Source organism: Taudactylus pleione, unplaced genomic scaffold (assembly GCF_031769625.1).
Source record: "Taudactylus pleione unplaced genomic scaffold, aTauple2 ptg001396l, whole genome shotgun sequence".
Lineage (NCBI taxonomy): Eukaryota > Metazoa > Chordata > Amphibia > Anura > Myobatrachidae > Taudactylus > Taudactylus pleione.
This window is the reverse complement of record NW_028285796.1, coordinates 126,771-139,447: the sequence shown is the minus strand read 5'-3', so window position 1 is coordinate 139,447 and position 12,677 is coordinate 126,771.

The following is a 12,677-nucleotide window of genomic DNA, read 5'->3' as shown; positions in this document are numbered from 1 at the left end:
AAAAAAAAGAACAATATTTTTATTGTTTGTGTAGCACACTTTGAGGGTGTCACCACCCTTTAACAGACAGACGCACGCTTGTCGCTGCTGCTTTGAGGACAGTAGACTTGTCAGAAATTGTTGGCACGTCCTTCAGTCCGGACCAGATGTCCAAACCAGCCCTTGACTTATGACACAGGCACACGCTTGGCGCTGCTACTATGTTGATGCACATGCGGCTACATCGCACACAAGTCACAAACACATTAAAAAAATAGTTTTTTATTTTTTGGAGCACTTTGAGGGTTACACCACCCTTTAACAGACAGACGCACGCTTGTCGCTGCTGCTTTGAGGATGCAGGTGCGGCTACAGCCCACACATTTCACAAAGACAGAAAAAAAAAGAACAATATTTTTATTGTTTGTGTAGCGCACTTTGAGGGTTACACCACCCTTTAACAGACAGACGCACGCTTGTCGCTGCTGCTTTAAGGATGCAGGTGCGGCTACAGCCCACACATTTCACAAAGACAGAAAAAAAAAGAAGAATATTTTTATTGTTTGTGGAGCGCACTTTGAGGGTTACACCACCATTTAACAGACAGACGCACGCTTGTCGCTGCTGCTTTGAGGATGCAAGTGCAGCTACAGCCCACACATTTCACAAAGACAGAAAAAAAAAGAACAATATTTTTATTGTTTGTGTAGCACACTTTGAGGGTGTCACCACCCTTTAACAGACAGACGCACGCTTGTCGCTGCTGCTTTGAGGATGCAGGTGCGGCTACAGCCCACACATTTCACAAAGACAGAAAAAAAAAGAACAATATTTTTATTGTTTGTGTAGCGCACTTTGAGGGTTACACCACCCTTTAACAGACAGACGCACGCTTGTCGCTGCTGCTTTAAGGATGCAGGTGCGGCTACAGCCCACACATTTCACAAAGACAGAAAAAAAAAGAAGAATATTTTTATTGTTTGTGGAGCGCACTTTGAGGGTTACACCACCATTTAACAGACAGACGCACGCTTGTCGCTGCTGCTTTGAGGATGCAAGTGCGGCTACAGCCCACACATTTCACAAAGACAGAAAAAAAAAGAACAATATTTTTATTGTTTGTGTAGCACACTTTGAGGGTGTCACCACCCTTTAACAGACAGACGCACGCTTGTCGCTGCTGCTTTAAGGATGCAGGTGCGGCTATAGCCCACACATTTCACAAAGACAGAAAAAAGAAGAAGATTATTTTTATTGTTTGTGTAGCACACTTTGAGGGTGTCACCACCCTTTAACAGACAGACGCACGCTTGTCGCTGCTGCTTTGAGGATGCAGGTGGAATCTAGACGGGATTTGGAACCGGGGACACACTACCTCCATCAATTGTCTAAATCCCACTGCACTAATGGCGGATACCGTATGCACGTCTAACACCAACATAGCAGTCAAGGCCTCAGTTATACGTTTTGCTTCAGGATGACTGCTGTCGTACTTCATCCTCATCGCTAGGGACTGTTGGAGGGTCAATTGTTTAGTAAAAGAAGTGATGTTCCTACTTCCTCTCTGGGATGATGAACAACTCCCAGCAGCAGCAACAGCACTAGGAGGAAGTGGTTCTTGATCTTTCCCTATTTTATTTTTATCGGAGAAAGTTTGGTCCTCCATTTATGTTATATTGATATATACGTGCGGCTAAAGCGCACACAAACACAGAAAATATTTTTTTATTTTAGCTGGAGAGGAGTGCACTTTGTGGGTTACACCACCCTTTAAGAAATGAGCCAGCCGGCTCTTTACTTATGGGACAGAGGCGCACACTTGGCGCTGCTCCTTTGTTGATGCACGTACAGCCACAGTGCACACAAGTCACAAACACAGAAAATATTTTTTTTTTGGTTTGGACTGGAGTGTACTTTGGGGGTTACAGCACCCTTTAATGGTCAAGCCATCTGGCCCTTTACTTATGACACAGGCGCACACTTGGCACTACTTTGTTGATGCACGTGCAGCTACTGCGCACACAATTCACAAACACAGAAAATAATTTTTTTTTTGGTTTGGACTGGAGTGTACTTTGGGAGTTACAGCACCCTTTAACAGTCAAGCCAGCCGGCCCTTTACTTTTGACACAGGCGCACGCTTGGCACTACTTTGTTGATGCACGTGCGGCTACTGCGCACACAATTCACAAACACAGAAAATATTTTTTTTTTGGTTTGGACTGGAGTGTACTTTGGGGGTTACAGCACCCTTTAATGGTCAAGCCAGCCGGCCCTTTACTTATGACACAGGCGCACGCTTGGCACTACTTTGTTGATGCACGTGCGGCTACTGCGCACACAATTCACAAACACAGAAAATATTTTTTTTTTGGTTTGGACTGGAGTGTACTTTGGGGGTTACAGCACCCTTTAATGGTCAAGCCAGTGGGCCCTTTACTTATGATACAGGCGCACGCTTGCCACTACTTTGTTGATGCACGTGCAGCTACTGCGCACACAATTCACAAACACAGAAATTATTTTTTTTTTTCGTTTGGACTGGAGTGTACTTTGGGGGTTACAGCACCCTTTAACGGTCAAGCCAGCCAGCCCTTTACTTATGACACAGGCGCACGCTTGGCACTACTTTGTTGGTGCACGTGCAGCTACTGTGCACACAATTCACAAACACAGAAAAAATATTATTTTTTTAGCACTTGGGGGGAGCACCCCTGATGGACAGAGCACACCCTGGACAACACTACAGCACCCCTTTAGGACTGGGACACTGCACAGGACTTTGGAGTGGACACAGCCCCTATGGAGAACTGACTGCACAGCACATTCCAGCCAGCCCCTATGGACTTTGAAGTAGTGGACACAGCCCCTATTAACAACAGCAGCACAGCACAACACAGCCAGCCCCTATGGACTTTGAAGTAGTGGACACAGCCCCTATGGACAACAGCAGCACAGCGCAGCACAGCACAGCACAACACTACTCTGCACTACACTACACAGCCCAGCCAGCCCTAACTCCCACCCTCCCTCTTCACTGTTCACAGCCAAGTGAGAAAATGGCGCCGATGCGGGTACCTTATATAGGATCCAAAACCCGCGATACCCGGAAGGCGGGATGATGACGTTTTGCCTCGATTTCATATCTGAGTCAGGCGGGAAAAGTCGAGCCTGACTGGGATCTGCCTCGGATCGGGGGGCTCGGGGGGGTTCGGATTTCAGAAATAAGTATATAAGTATATCTATATATATGAGTATATGTATATATATATATGAGTATATATATATATATAGAGAGAGAGAGAGAGAGAGACCAAAGATAAAGCAGGTGGCACTCACAGGACTCCAAAAAATCATACTGTGACTGTTCTATTCCAACGTTTCAATCTCCTATATTGGAGATTTTCCTCAGGGATGATATAGGAGATATATAGGAGATTGAAACGTTGGAATAAAACAGTCTCAGTGCGTTTTTTTGGAGTCCTGTGAGTGCCGCCTGCTTTTTCTTTGGTCTGCATTATCGGGGAGCTGCCAGCACCCGGGGAGGGCACCAAGGCACGTACACATACTACATGTGGTATACAAGTGAGTGCCGGCCTTTGGAGATGTGTATATATATATATGTATATATATATATATATATATATATGAGTATGTGTATATATATTTATATATATATATTTATATGTATATATACTCATATATATATATATAGATATATATGTATATGTGTGTGTGCATATGTGTATGGACATATATATGTTTGCGTGTACACATATGTATGTGTATATATATAACAGTGTATATAAATATATATATAACAGTGTATATTATAAACCAATATGTTATTTTTGGCGTCCATGTATAAATAATATGTTTGGTGGTGGGATTATATGCTAGGGGGCACCAGTCAAAATTTTGCCTAGGGCACCAAATTGGCTAGGACCAGCTCTGAATCTAGCAGCTATATCACCAGGATCGAGCCAGGACCAGCAAATTTGAACCATAGTCTCCTTTTTAGGCCAATAATTTGCTTATGGAGATATTTATTGGTTGCCTGGATACAATAAAATATATGTCTAACAATATGGTCATATCTATATATAGGGTCAGATTGGTACTCTTAAAATATGTTATAATTTAGAATCCAGCTTTATCTGTACACCTGTAGGTAATTTGTGGAATGATCTCATTAATGTATTTTAATTATAGGTTTTTTAATAACATTTTGGGGATACTCATAAATCTACAAATAGAATATTTTAATACATAATACACGTAAATCACACTTTACTTAATTATTAATGTCATTTTTAATAGCCATGATTTATAACACTGTTTACTGTGAGAGGATTCTGCCTTTCTCCACCACTGGATTCTGAGTTATCTTTGTGTTAGGGTACATTGAGGGGGAGGGGTATAAAAACATGGGATGGAACCTTTATCACTTTATCGTTTATTAATAAACATTTTCAAATTTAATATTATTCATATTTAAATTTATGAATTTAGGTTTTGGTCTTGGAACTGTATCTCCTCTGGTTTTTGATCTGGATATGGCTTGGGATTTTTTTCCTGGGTGTTTTGTTTTTTTGGTTTTGGTTTTGGATCTGTATTTTTCCAAAAAATTATATAAATAGCTAAAAACCAGATAATTTTAGCCTGTTTTTGTTCCTACAGTAATATAAACCATAATAACAATCATTTTCAGGCATTTCCATGCATTTTTAACCACCTCACAGCTCACAATATTGATTTCACTATTTTCACCAATATTGGCCAAAGGCTGCAGCGAGCTGGCTGGCTAAAGTAAGCAACAGAGCAGTGGTACAAACTCACAGCAGTTTTAAAAAATATAGGACATCTATGAAACATTGCCACACAGTAGTGGCAGACAGGATGGCAGTTTAATAAACTATAATAATGTCAGTCGGCAATGCCCCAAATTGTGCAAAATGTAAAAGAAAAGAGGTGCAAGATGGAATTGTCCCTCCCACCAAGCACTTTAGCGACTAGGACTGACACTTTCGTGGCTGAACTCCTTGGTTTGTATGGGCCCCCGCAAAATATTTTTAGGAAGGACTACATTCAATTATTAAGGGGAAGGTTGATGATGAGGGTGTTAGTGGTGGAGATTGCATATGCTGGTCCAAACTGCTGGTAGCTGAAACTGGACTTCTTGTTATTAATTTACAAATTATTATAATTTTGTTAAACAAATTGCATGAATTCGCTGCAAATGATGTAACAGGGCAAATGATGTAACAGCCAGCCCCTATGGACAACAGCCAGCCAGCCCCTATGGACAGGACAATTTAGTTTAAAATAATTCCAAACCCAAGATGTGGTTTTTCTGGCTTTCCTTTTATCATGAGCAAGAACTGCTAGCACTGGTGACTGATTTACGCAAACAACATCCTCATCATCAACATCCTCATTAGCATCAGATAGGACACAAATATCCCCCTCATTCTCCTTTTTCAATTCCTCCGCACTATCATCCTCATTTCCTATTATTTCACAATCTAATACTAGCACAGCCGTCATGGCGTCAGTGATCAGCTGTGAAACTGAGAGCTGTTATACTTACTTCCTCTATCAAAGGACTGTTTAATAGTCAATTGTTTTTTAAATTACTACTAGTAGTCTTCTTGGTCCATTTCTGGGATGAAGATCCACCCCCAGCAGCAGCAACAGGTGTAGCACTCAAGGCTCCTTCTGAGGATCCACGGATAGGAGAGGAGTCAGTCATTCTTATGAAATTGGATGCACGACTACTTACGATCACGAATGATGATGTTGATGATGCAGGTGGTGGTGGAGATTGCAGGTGCTTGGATCCAAATAGAAGGGAGCAGCTAGGTGACCCTGGACTGATTGTTGTTTATTTTTTGTCCCCAAAGTTTCAGAATTTGAAATACCCTTTCCAATTTGATGAATGCACTGCAAGTGATGTAACAGGGAGGAGGTTCCTAGATGGTTAAGGTCTTTACCTCTACTCACTGTTACATGGCAATGGTTAAAAATGGCTTGGCAAAGGTAGTCTGGATTTGGGTGGAAATAATTCCACACATGAGAAGTGGATTTTTTGGTCCGTTGCCCAGGCATGGCAACAATTGGATTTTCCCACCATGGGCAACAACTGTTGCCTGATTAACAGTTTTTACACTAACATCCACGGCATCAGCATCCTCATAATCATCATCAACATCCTCATCATCCTTGTTGTTATCACCAACTAGGTAAATATCCTCCTCATCTTCCTAGTACAATTCCACAGAAGCATCCTCGATTTCTATGTCAGCTTGTTGACTTGTGCTGCTCATCTCCACATTTGCAGAGGGCACATGAATGGTGGAAGGAGGATCCTCTCCAAGTACAGTATTAGAAAGGTCAGGCTCATACATGGCAAACGCGGACACACTTGGACTCTCCTTAGGGATACGTGACTTTTCGGAGTCAATTTTAATATTTTTGTACCTATTCTACAAGCAGAAGGGCTTAAATCATCACAACTAGAACCACCAGTCATAAATAAAGGCCAATGACTTATCCTTTCCTTGCCACTTCATGTAGCAAATGGCATATTGCCAATTTTTTGTTTCTCTAAAGCTGACTTAGCTTTACATATTTTTTTCATTAACAGGGTAAAAGTTGATTTTTTTACATGGCCCTGGTGCATCGGCATTCATAGATGATGTTGATGGCCTTGCATCATCATGACTGCTGCCGGCAGCTACAAGACTGGTATGTGGATCCTTCTCTCGTGTCATGTGACTGTCCTCCATACTCATTGAGGTCTTACAGCAGTGTCACCAAGCAATTATAGCACAGCTAAGTTGCAGATAACGCACACAACCACACAAAAATATATATATTTTTAAAACTGGGGAAGAGCACCCCTGAATGAGGCAGCAGCCCCTTGATAAATGACAGATTCAGCAATCCTGTGCAGCTACATTGCTGATAAGTGTAGCTAATGCACACACACACACACAGAAATAATTTTTTTATTTTTGCACTTGGGGGTAGAGCACCCCTGAACGAGGCAGCAGCCCTTGATAAATGACAGATGCAGCAATCCTGCACAGCTATGTTGCTGATAAGTGTGGCTAATGCACACACACACACAGAATTTTTTTTTTTAAATGCTTTTGCACTTGGGGGGAGCACACCTGAATGAGGCAGCAGCCACTTGATAAATTACAGATGCAGCAATCCTGCGCAGCTACATTGTTGATAAGTGTAGCTAATGCACACACACACACACACATTTTTTATTTTTTTTAACTTGGGGGAGAGCACCCCTGAACGAGGCAGCAGCCCCTTGATAAACGACAGATGCAGCAATCCTGCACAGCTACTGTACGTTGCTGATAAGTGTGGCTAATGTACACACACATAATTTTTTTCATTTTTTTGCACTTACGGGGGAGAGCACCCCTGAACAAGGCAAAAGCCCCTTGATAAATGACACAGGCAGTACCCCTGTGCAGCTACATTGCTGATAAGTGTGGCTAATTCACACACACAAAAACATTTTTTTTTTTTTAAAAATTCACACTGGGAGTGAAGAGCACGCCTGATGGACAGAGCACCCCCTGGACAACACAGCAGCACAGCCAGCCAGCCACCATGAACAACAGCCAGCCCCTAAAGACAGGCAACAGCCAGCCCCTATGGACAACAGCCAGCCAGCCCCTATGGACAAGAAAACAGCCTGCCCCTATGGACAACAGCCAGCCCCTATTAACAGGACACCAGCCAGCCAGCCCCTATGGATAACAGCCAGCCCCTATGGACATTAAGCAGTCAGCCCCTGACAAGTGACAACAGTAGCCAGCCCCTATAGACAGCAACAACAGACCCCTCCTTCCTCTTCCCTCTCCAAAGCTGGAATGAAAATGGCGGCGATCGCGGGACTTTTTATACATTCCAAAACCCGCGAGTATCTGACAATGGGATGATGTCATTTTGCCTCATTTTGAGATCCGAGTCAGGCGGGAAAACTTGAGCCAGCTTGGATCCGACTCAGATCTGCAAAGTACGGGTGGGTTCGAAACTTTGAGATCCAAACTCGCTCATCTCTAGTTTTGATTAAGAACTACTCCCCTAATCATTACAGAAAGATTTATTTTCTTAGATATGTGTAACACTGGGACCTATTTATTAAAGGGAAAAACAGGATTCTAAGGACATATTTTGCTACACTGTTGAGGTTACAGCCAGCAATTACCCTGCTAACACTGAAATTATCTAGAGAAGTGTTTTGTGGTGGTTTTCACCTCCAAATCATTGGATTTACTACGCATTTCCTATTCAATGGTTTCAGTGACATGCGGTGAGGTCAGTGGCTGGGGAGGCACTGGCTGATTAACACCCCCTCTTAAAAAAAAACAAAAACATAGGGTTCCCCTATTTCACAGTTTGACAAAACTTGTGATGGGCAGGCTACTATAATGTTAAGTAATATGTGTAAAAAAATAAGTACAATAAATAAAGTCAGTGTCAGTGTTTGGAGTGGGACTGGGGAGAGAGTGGTACATCATGATTTTATACTATTTTGTTGTCCAGGGCTTTAGTTTACATAATAGCAGGTGCGGAAGACCTAACAACAAAATAGTCACTACTGTGAGTGTGAGTGTAATGTAATGTAACTAAACACTCAAATGCTGCCTGCCTAGGCCCTGCAGACGGACACTCTCCTACCGAGTACAGCACTGAATGTAACAATCGGATACAGTCACTGTCAGTGCTGTATCTGATGCCCAATCACATCTGCCTCAGTGACAGGGGCGTGCTTTGATATGGGCTTAAAGCACGTCCCTATCAAGGCATTTGTATAGGTGCCTCTTCTACTGCTTTTTTTTAAATGGGCTTCTACTGCCCGTGGCTTGGCCCCGCCCCCCACTTCATGTCTTTTGCTATTCACTGCGGTAGGCATCGCTCTTGCTTGCCTTTCAAACAAATGTGAGTCAATCCTCCACTGTAAAATGATTAGAATAATATAAAGCAGATACTTTTGACACAAAATATGTGTCATAAGTATCTTCTTTGTATTATTTTAATCATTAATGACAGGGGAGGCTCTGCCTCTCCTGACTGCATATCCCAGAATGGTTTGGAGGGGGATTTTCAAACATCTAGCATTTTGCAAAGGATTTTAAAAGATAAAACCATCTGCAGTTTTGCTGAAACCAATGGCCGTTCCATAAAATCACATTTACTATGTCCTCTCAGGCAAGGGGAACCATGTGCAAAATATCAGGGGATATTATCAGGTTGTCAGATGTTAAGTATTGTGTGTTGGGGTCCACCATTGTACCCTACTATAAACAGTTACTGGAGGCGAAAAGTCCAGACTTTTCACCTGCTGGACTTTTCGCCTCCTTCGCCTGTTTTCCAGGTGGAAAAATATTGCGCGCCTGCCCCAGGGCTGGATTAGTAATGGCGCTGATGGAGCTACAGCTCCAGGCCCACCATCAGAATAGGCCCACAGAAGCAACTACTGAGTATGCTGCTGTAGACAGGATTTTTTCTTCTTTCTACAGCAGTCTGCTAGTGGCCCTCCAAGGCTCCGCCCCCCCATCCACACGACACCCCCGCCCCCCCCCACGCAGCTCTAAAAAGCCGAATGCATAATCGTGAAGGCGGCGCATGGAGGCATTGCCTAGCACCCCCAGCGCCGATAATGCACAGTGTCAGTGACTTGGCAGTGATGCTGCCTCTGCGCCATGTGACGTCAGTACGTGTGACCTCACATAGGTGCCGCCCACCCGCCACCACCACACCACCCTAAAGCAGCCCACCTGGTCCCTGGCTTAGCTGATTATATCCTCCAACATAGCAGCTCCGCGTGAAGGAGGCCTGGCAGCAGCAGTCCTGAGGTGAAGTATTTATCAGACCTGCTTGCATGACTACCAAGCTGCTGCTGTATAGTAATATAAATTTTATACATAGACAGAGTTAGTTATGAAAGCTTAATAACTATATATATTTTATATTTATAATATGTACAGATATTTGTAATTTTATATATATATATATATATATATATATATATCCATACAAGCAAAGAGTAATGGCGGCACTCCACGACTGATGATGAGATCAAAAACTTTTAATGTTCTCATCATCAGTCGTGGAGTGCCGCCATTACTCTTTGCTTGTTACTTGGGACCCGGTGGTCTATGGAGGGCACCCACGCCATTACCTACATTACCTCAGTGAGTGCCGGGATTACTATTTCTATATATATCCATACACTATATATATATATATATATATATATATATATTTATATATATAAACGTACCAAGAAAAAAGCGGCACTAGGAGTCTGTCAGAAAAGATTTAATTGTGATCCTTCACAATGCCAATGCCAACGTTTCGGGGCTGTATGCGCCCCTTTGTCAAGGTAAAAAGAGTACAAGAGACTAAAAGATTCTTACCTTATATCCCAGAAGAAGCCCGCCGAAGTGCCTGAGCCCAGACGCCACCCGGGACCCCACGTGACATCGCCGGAGTCCCGCACTGATGACGTAGTCGCGCTGCATAACCCTGGTGGCCTAGGCAACCGGGAAGCTGACGCGAGAACGTGGCTGGTCGTCCTGGCAACAGGGGGAAAAAAGAAAAACACCTACGTAACACCAATGTATCAGTTGAAAAACGAGAGAAAAGATTAAAAGATTAAAAGTAGAGGGCCCGATCAATGCATCTATAAAGCAAAGCAATTACGTGCTTAAATGTTGTTATATTATACCGCACCATAGATCAGTGCTAGTGAACAAAACTGTATTCAAAAGGGTAAATGAACATGCGAGCACATGACGATAGTCATAGAGACAGAAACATGTTGCGAACAAAGTGTGAGAATATAAACATGCATTATTAATAAAATTAAATTGAAGTGAGGACAAGTTACTCATGTATAGTTGAGTGCAACACATGGATATCATGTGCACAGAGTATGAGAAAAGGGGCAAGAGGGAAAAAAGAGCAGATGGACAGACAGGGCATGATCAGTTGAAAACGTTCCAAGCGATTTTCTCATTAAGTCCTGCCGGTCTAATGGTATTTAGATTAAAAATCCATTTTGCTTCAACTTGGAGAAGTCGAAGGGCCCTATCGCCCCCTCTGATGGTTTTAGGTACTTGATCGATAGCCATATGCTTGAGGTCCGAAAGGCTGTGTTTCATCTCTGCAAAATGTCTGGCTACCGGTAGGTCAATTGATTTGCCAGCAAGAGCTCCTTTAATGGCTGAGCGGAGTAAGGCCATACGCTCCCTCATGGTTCTAGTAGTCTTTCCAACATAGAATAAATGGCAAGGGCAACTGATCAAGTAAATGATAAAGATGGAGGTACACGTCAAGACATATCTGATGTGGAACAGGCGATCTGAATGGGGGTGCGTGAAGGTTTGGCCGGTCACCATATATTGACAGGTAGTACATTTGAGGCATTTGTAACACCCTGGTTGTTTGGATAAAAAATTTCTTAAGGGGGCATCCTGGTCCACGTCGAAGTTGGTGATGTCGGCGTGAACTTCAATATCTTTGATGTTCCTCCCCCGCGTATAGCAGGCTAGGGGTCTTTTGCCTTTTAAAGAAGGAAGATCCCTGTCACTGGTGACTATTGGACAAAGTGCTCGAGTAGCCTGTTGGATGACCGCACTGGACATACTGTATTGGCTCTTCCAAGGGATCAATGTGTCAGAGTTCTTAACTCTAGGCTGGAATAGAGAATATCTTGAGATGTTCAGTACCTCCTCTTTCTGCTTTTGTAATAAAGAGGGATCATATCCCCTGTGTAAAAATTTGCGCACAATCTCATTCAGGCCTGCTTCCAAGTTGTTACTCTCACTTGTGATCCTGGCCACCCTAATCATCTGTGATTTAGGGAGCCCTTTCTTTAAGGCTGGTGGATGGTGACTACTTGCCAATAACAGGGTATTTTTGTCAGTTGGTTTAGAGTATACCCCAGTGGTAATGTACCCATTGGTAATGGAGACCTGAACGTCCAAATAGTTGAGAGTATAGAAGCTGTGTTGATAAGTAACATGAATCGGCGAGGCTCTGGAGTTAAAGTGAGACATCAACGCAATGAATTCTTGTTCGCCCCCGGACCATAGCATGAACAGATCATCTATGTACCTGGCAAACGTGATGATGTTATTTGCCACTCCAGTGTCACTGTAAAACTTGGACTGTTCCTCTTTCAGCATGTAGATGTTAGGATATGATGGGGCTACATTACACCCCATTGCGCAACCCGTGCGCTGGAGGAAAAAACGTCCATCAAACAAGAAGTAATTTCTCGTGAGAGTTAATTTTAGTAATTGCAGGAAAAGGTCATGGTCGATGTTATCAACGTTCTCTGTGATCAAAAATTCTTTCATGGCCTCCAATCCATCTGTGTGGGGGATTGAGGTATACAGACTGCAAAAGTCCATAACACAGATTAACGTGTTGTCTGGCACAGGGCCTACATTATTGAGGAGTGTCAGAAAACTTGAAGTGTCCTTAATAAAGGTAGGGAGCTTCAATAAAAAAGGTTGCAAAATGCTATCGAGAAACTGTGAAATGGGTTGGTATTAATGAGGCTCTTGCCGAGATTATCAGTCGTCCAGGTGGTCTTGTTATGTTCTTGTGTATTTTTGGTACAGTGAACAAAATGGGTATTACCGGATGCTCCGTCG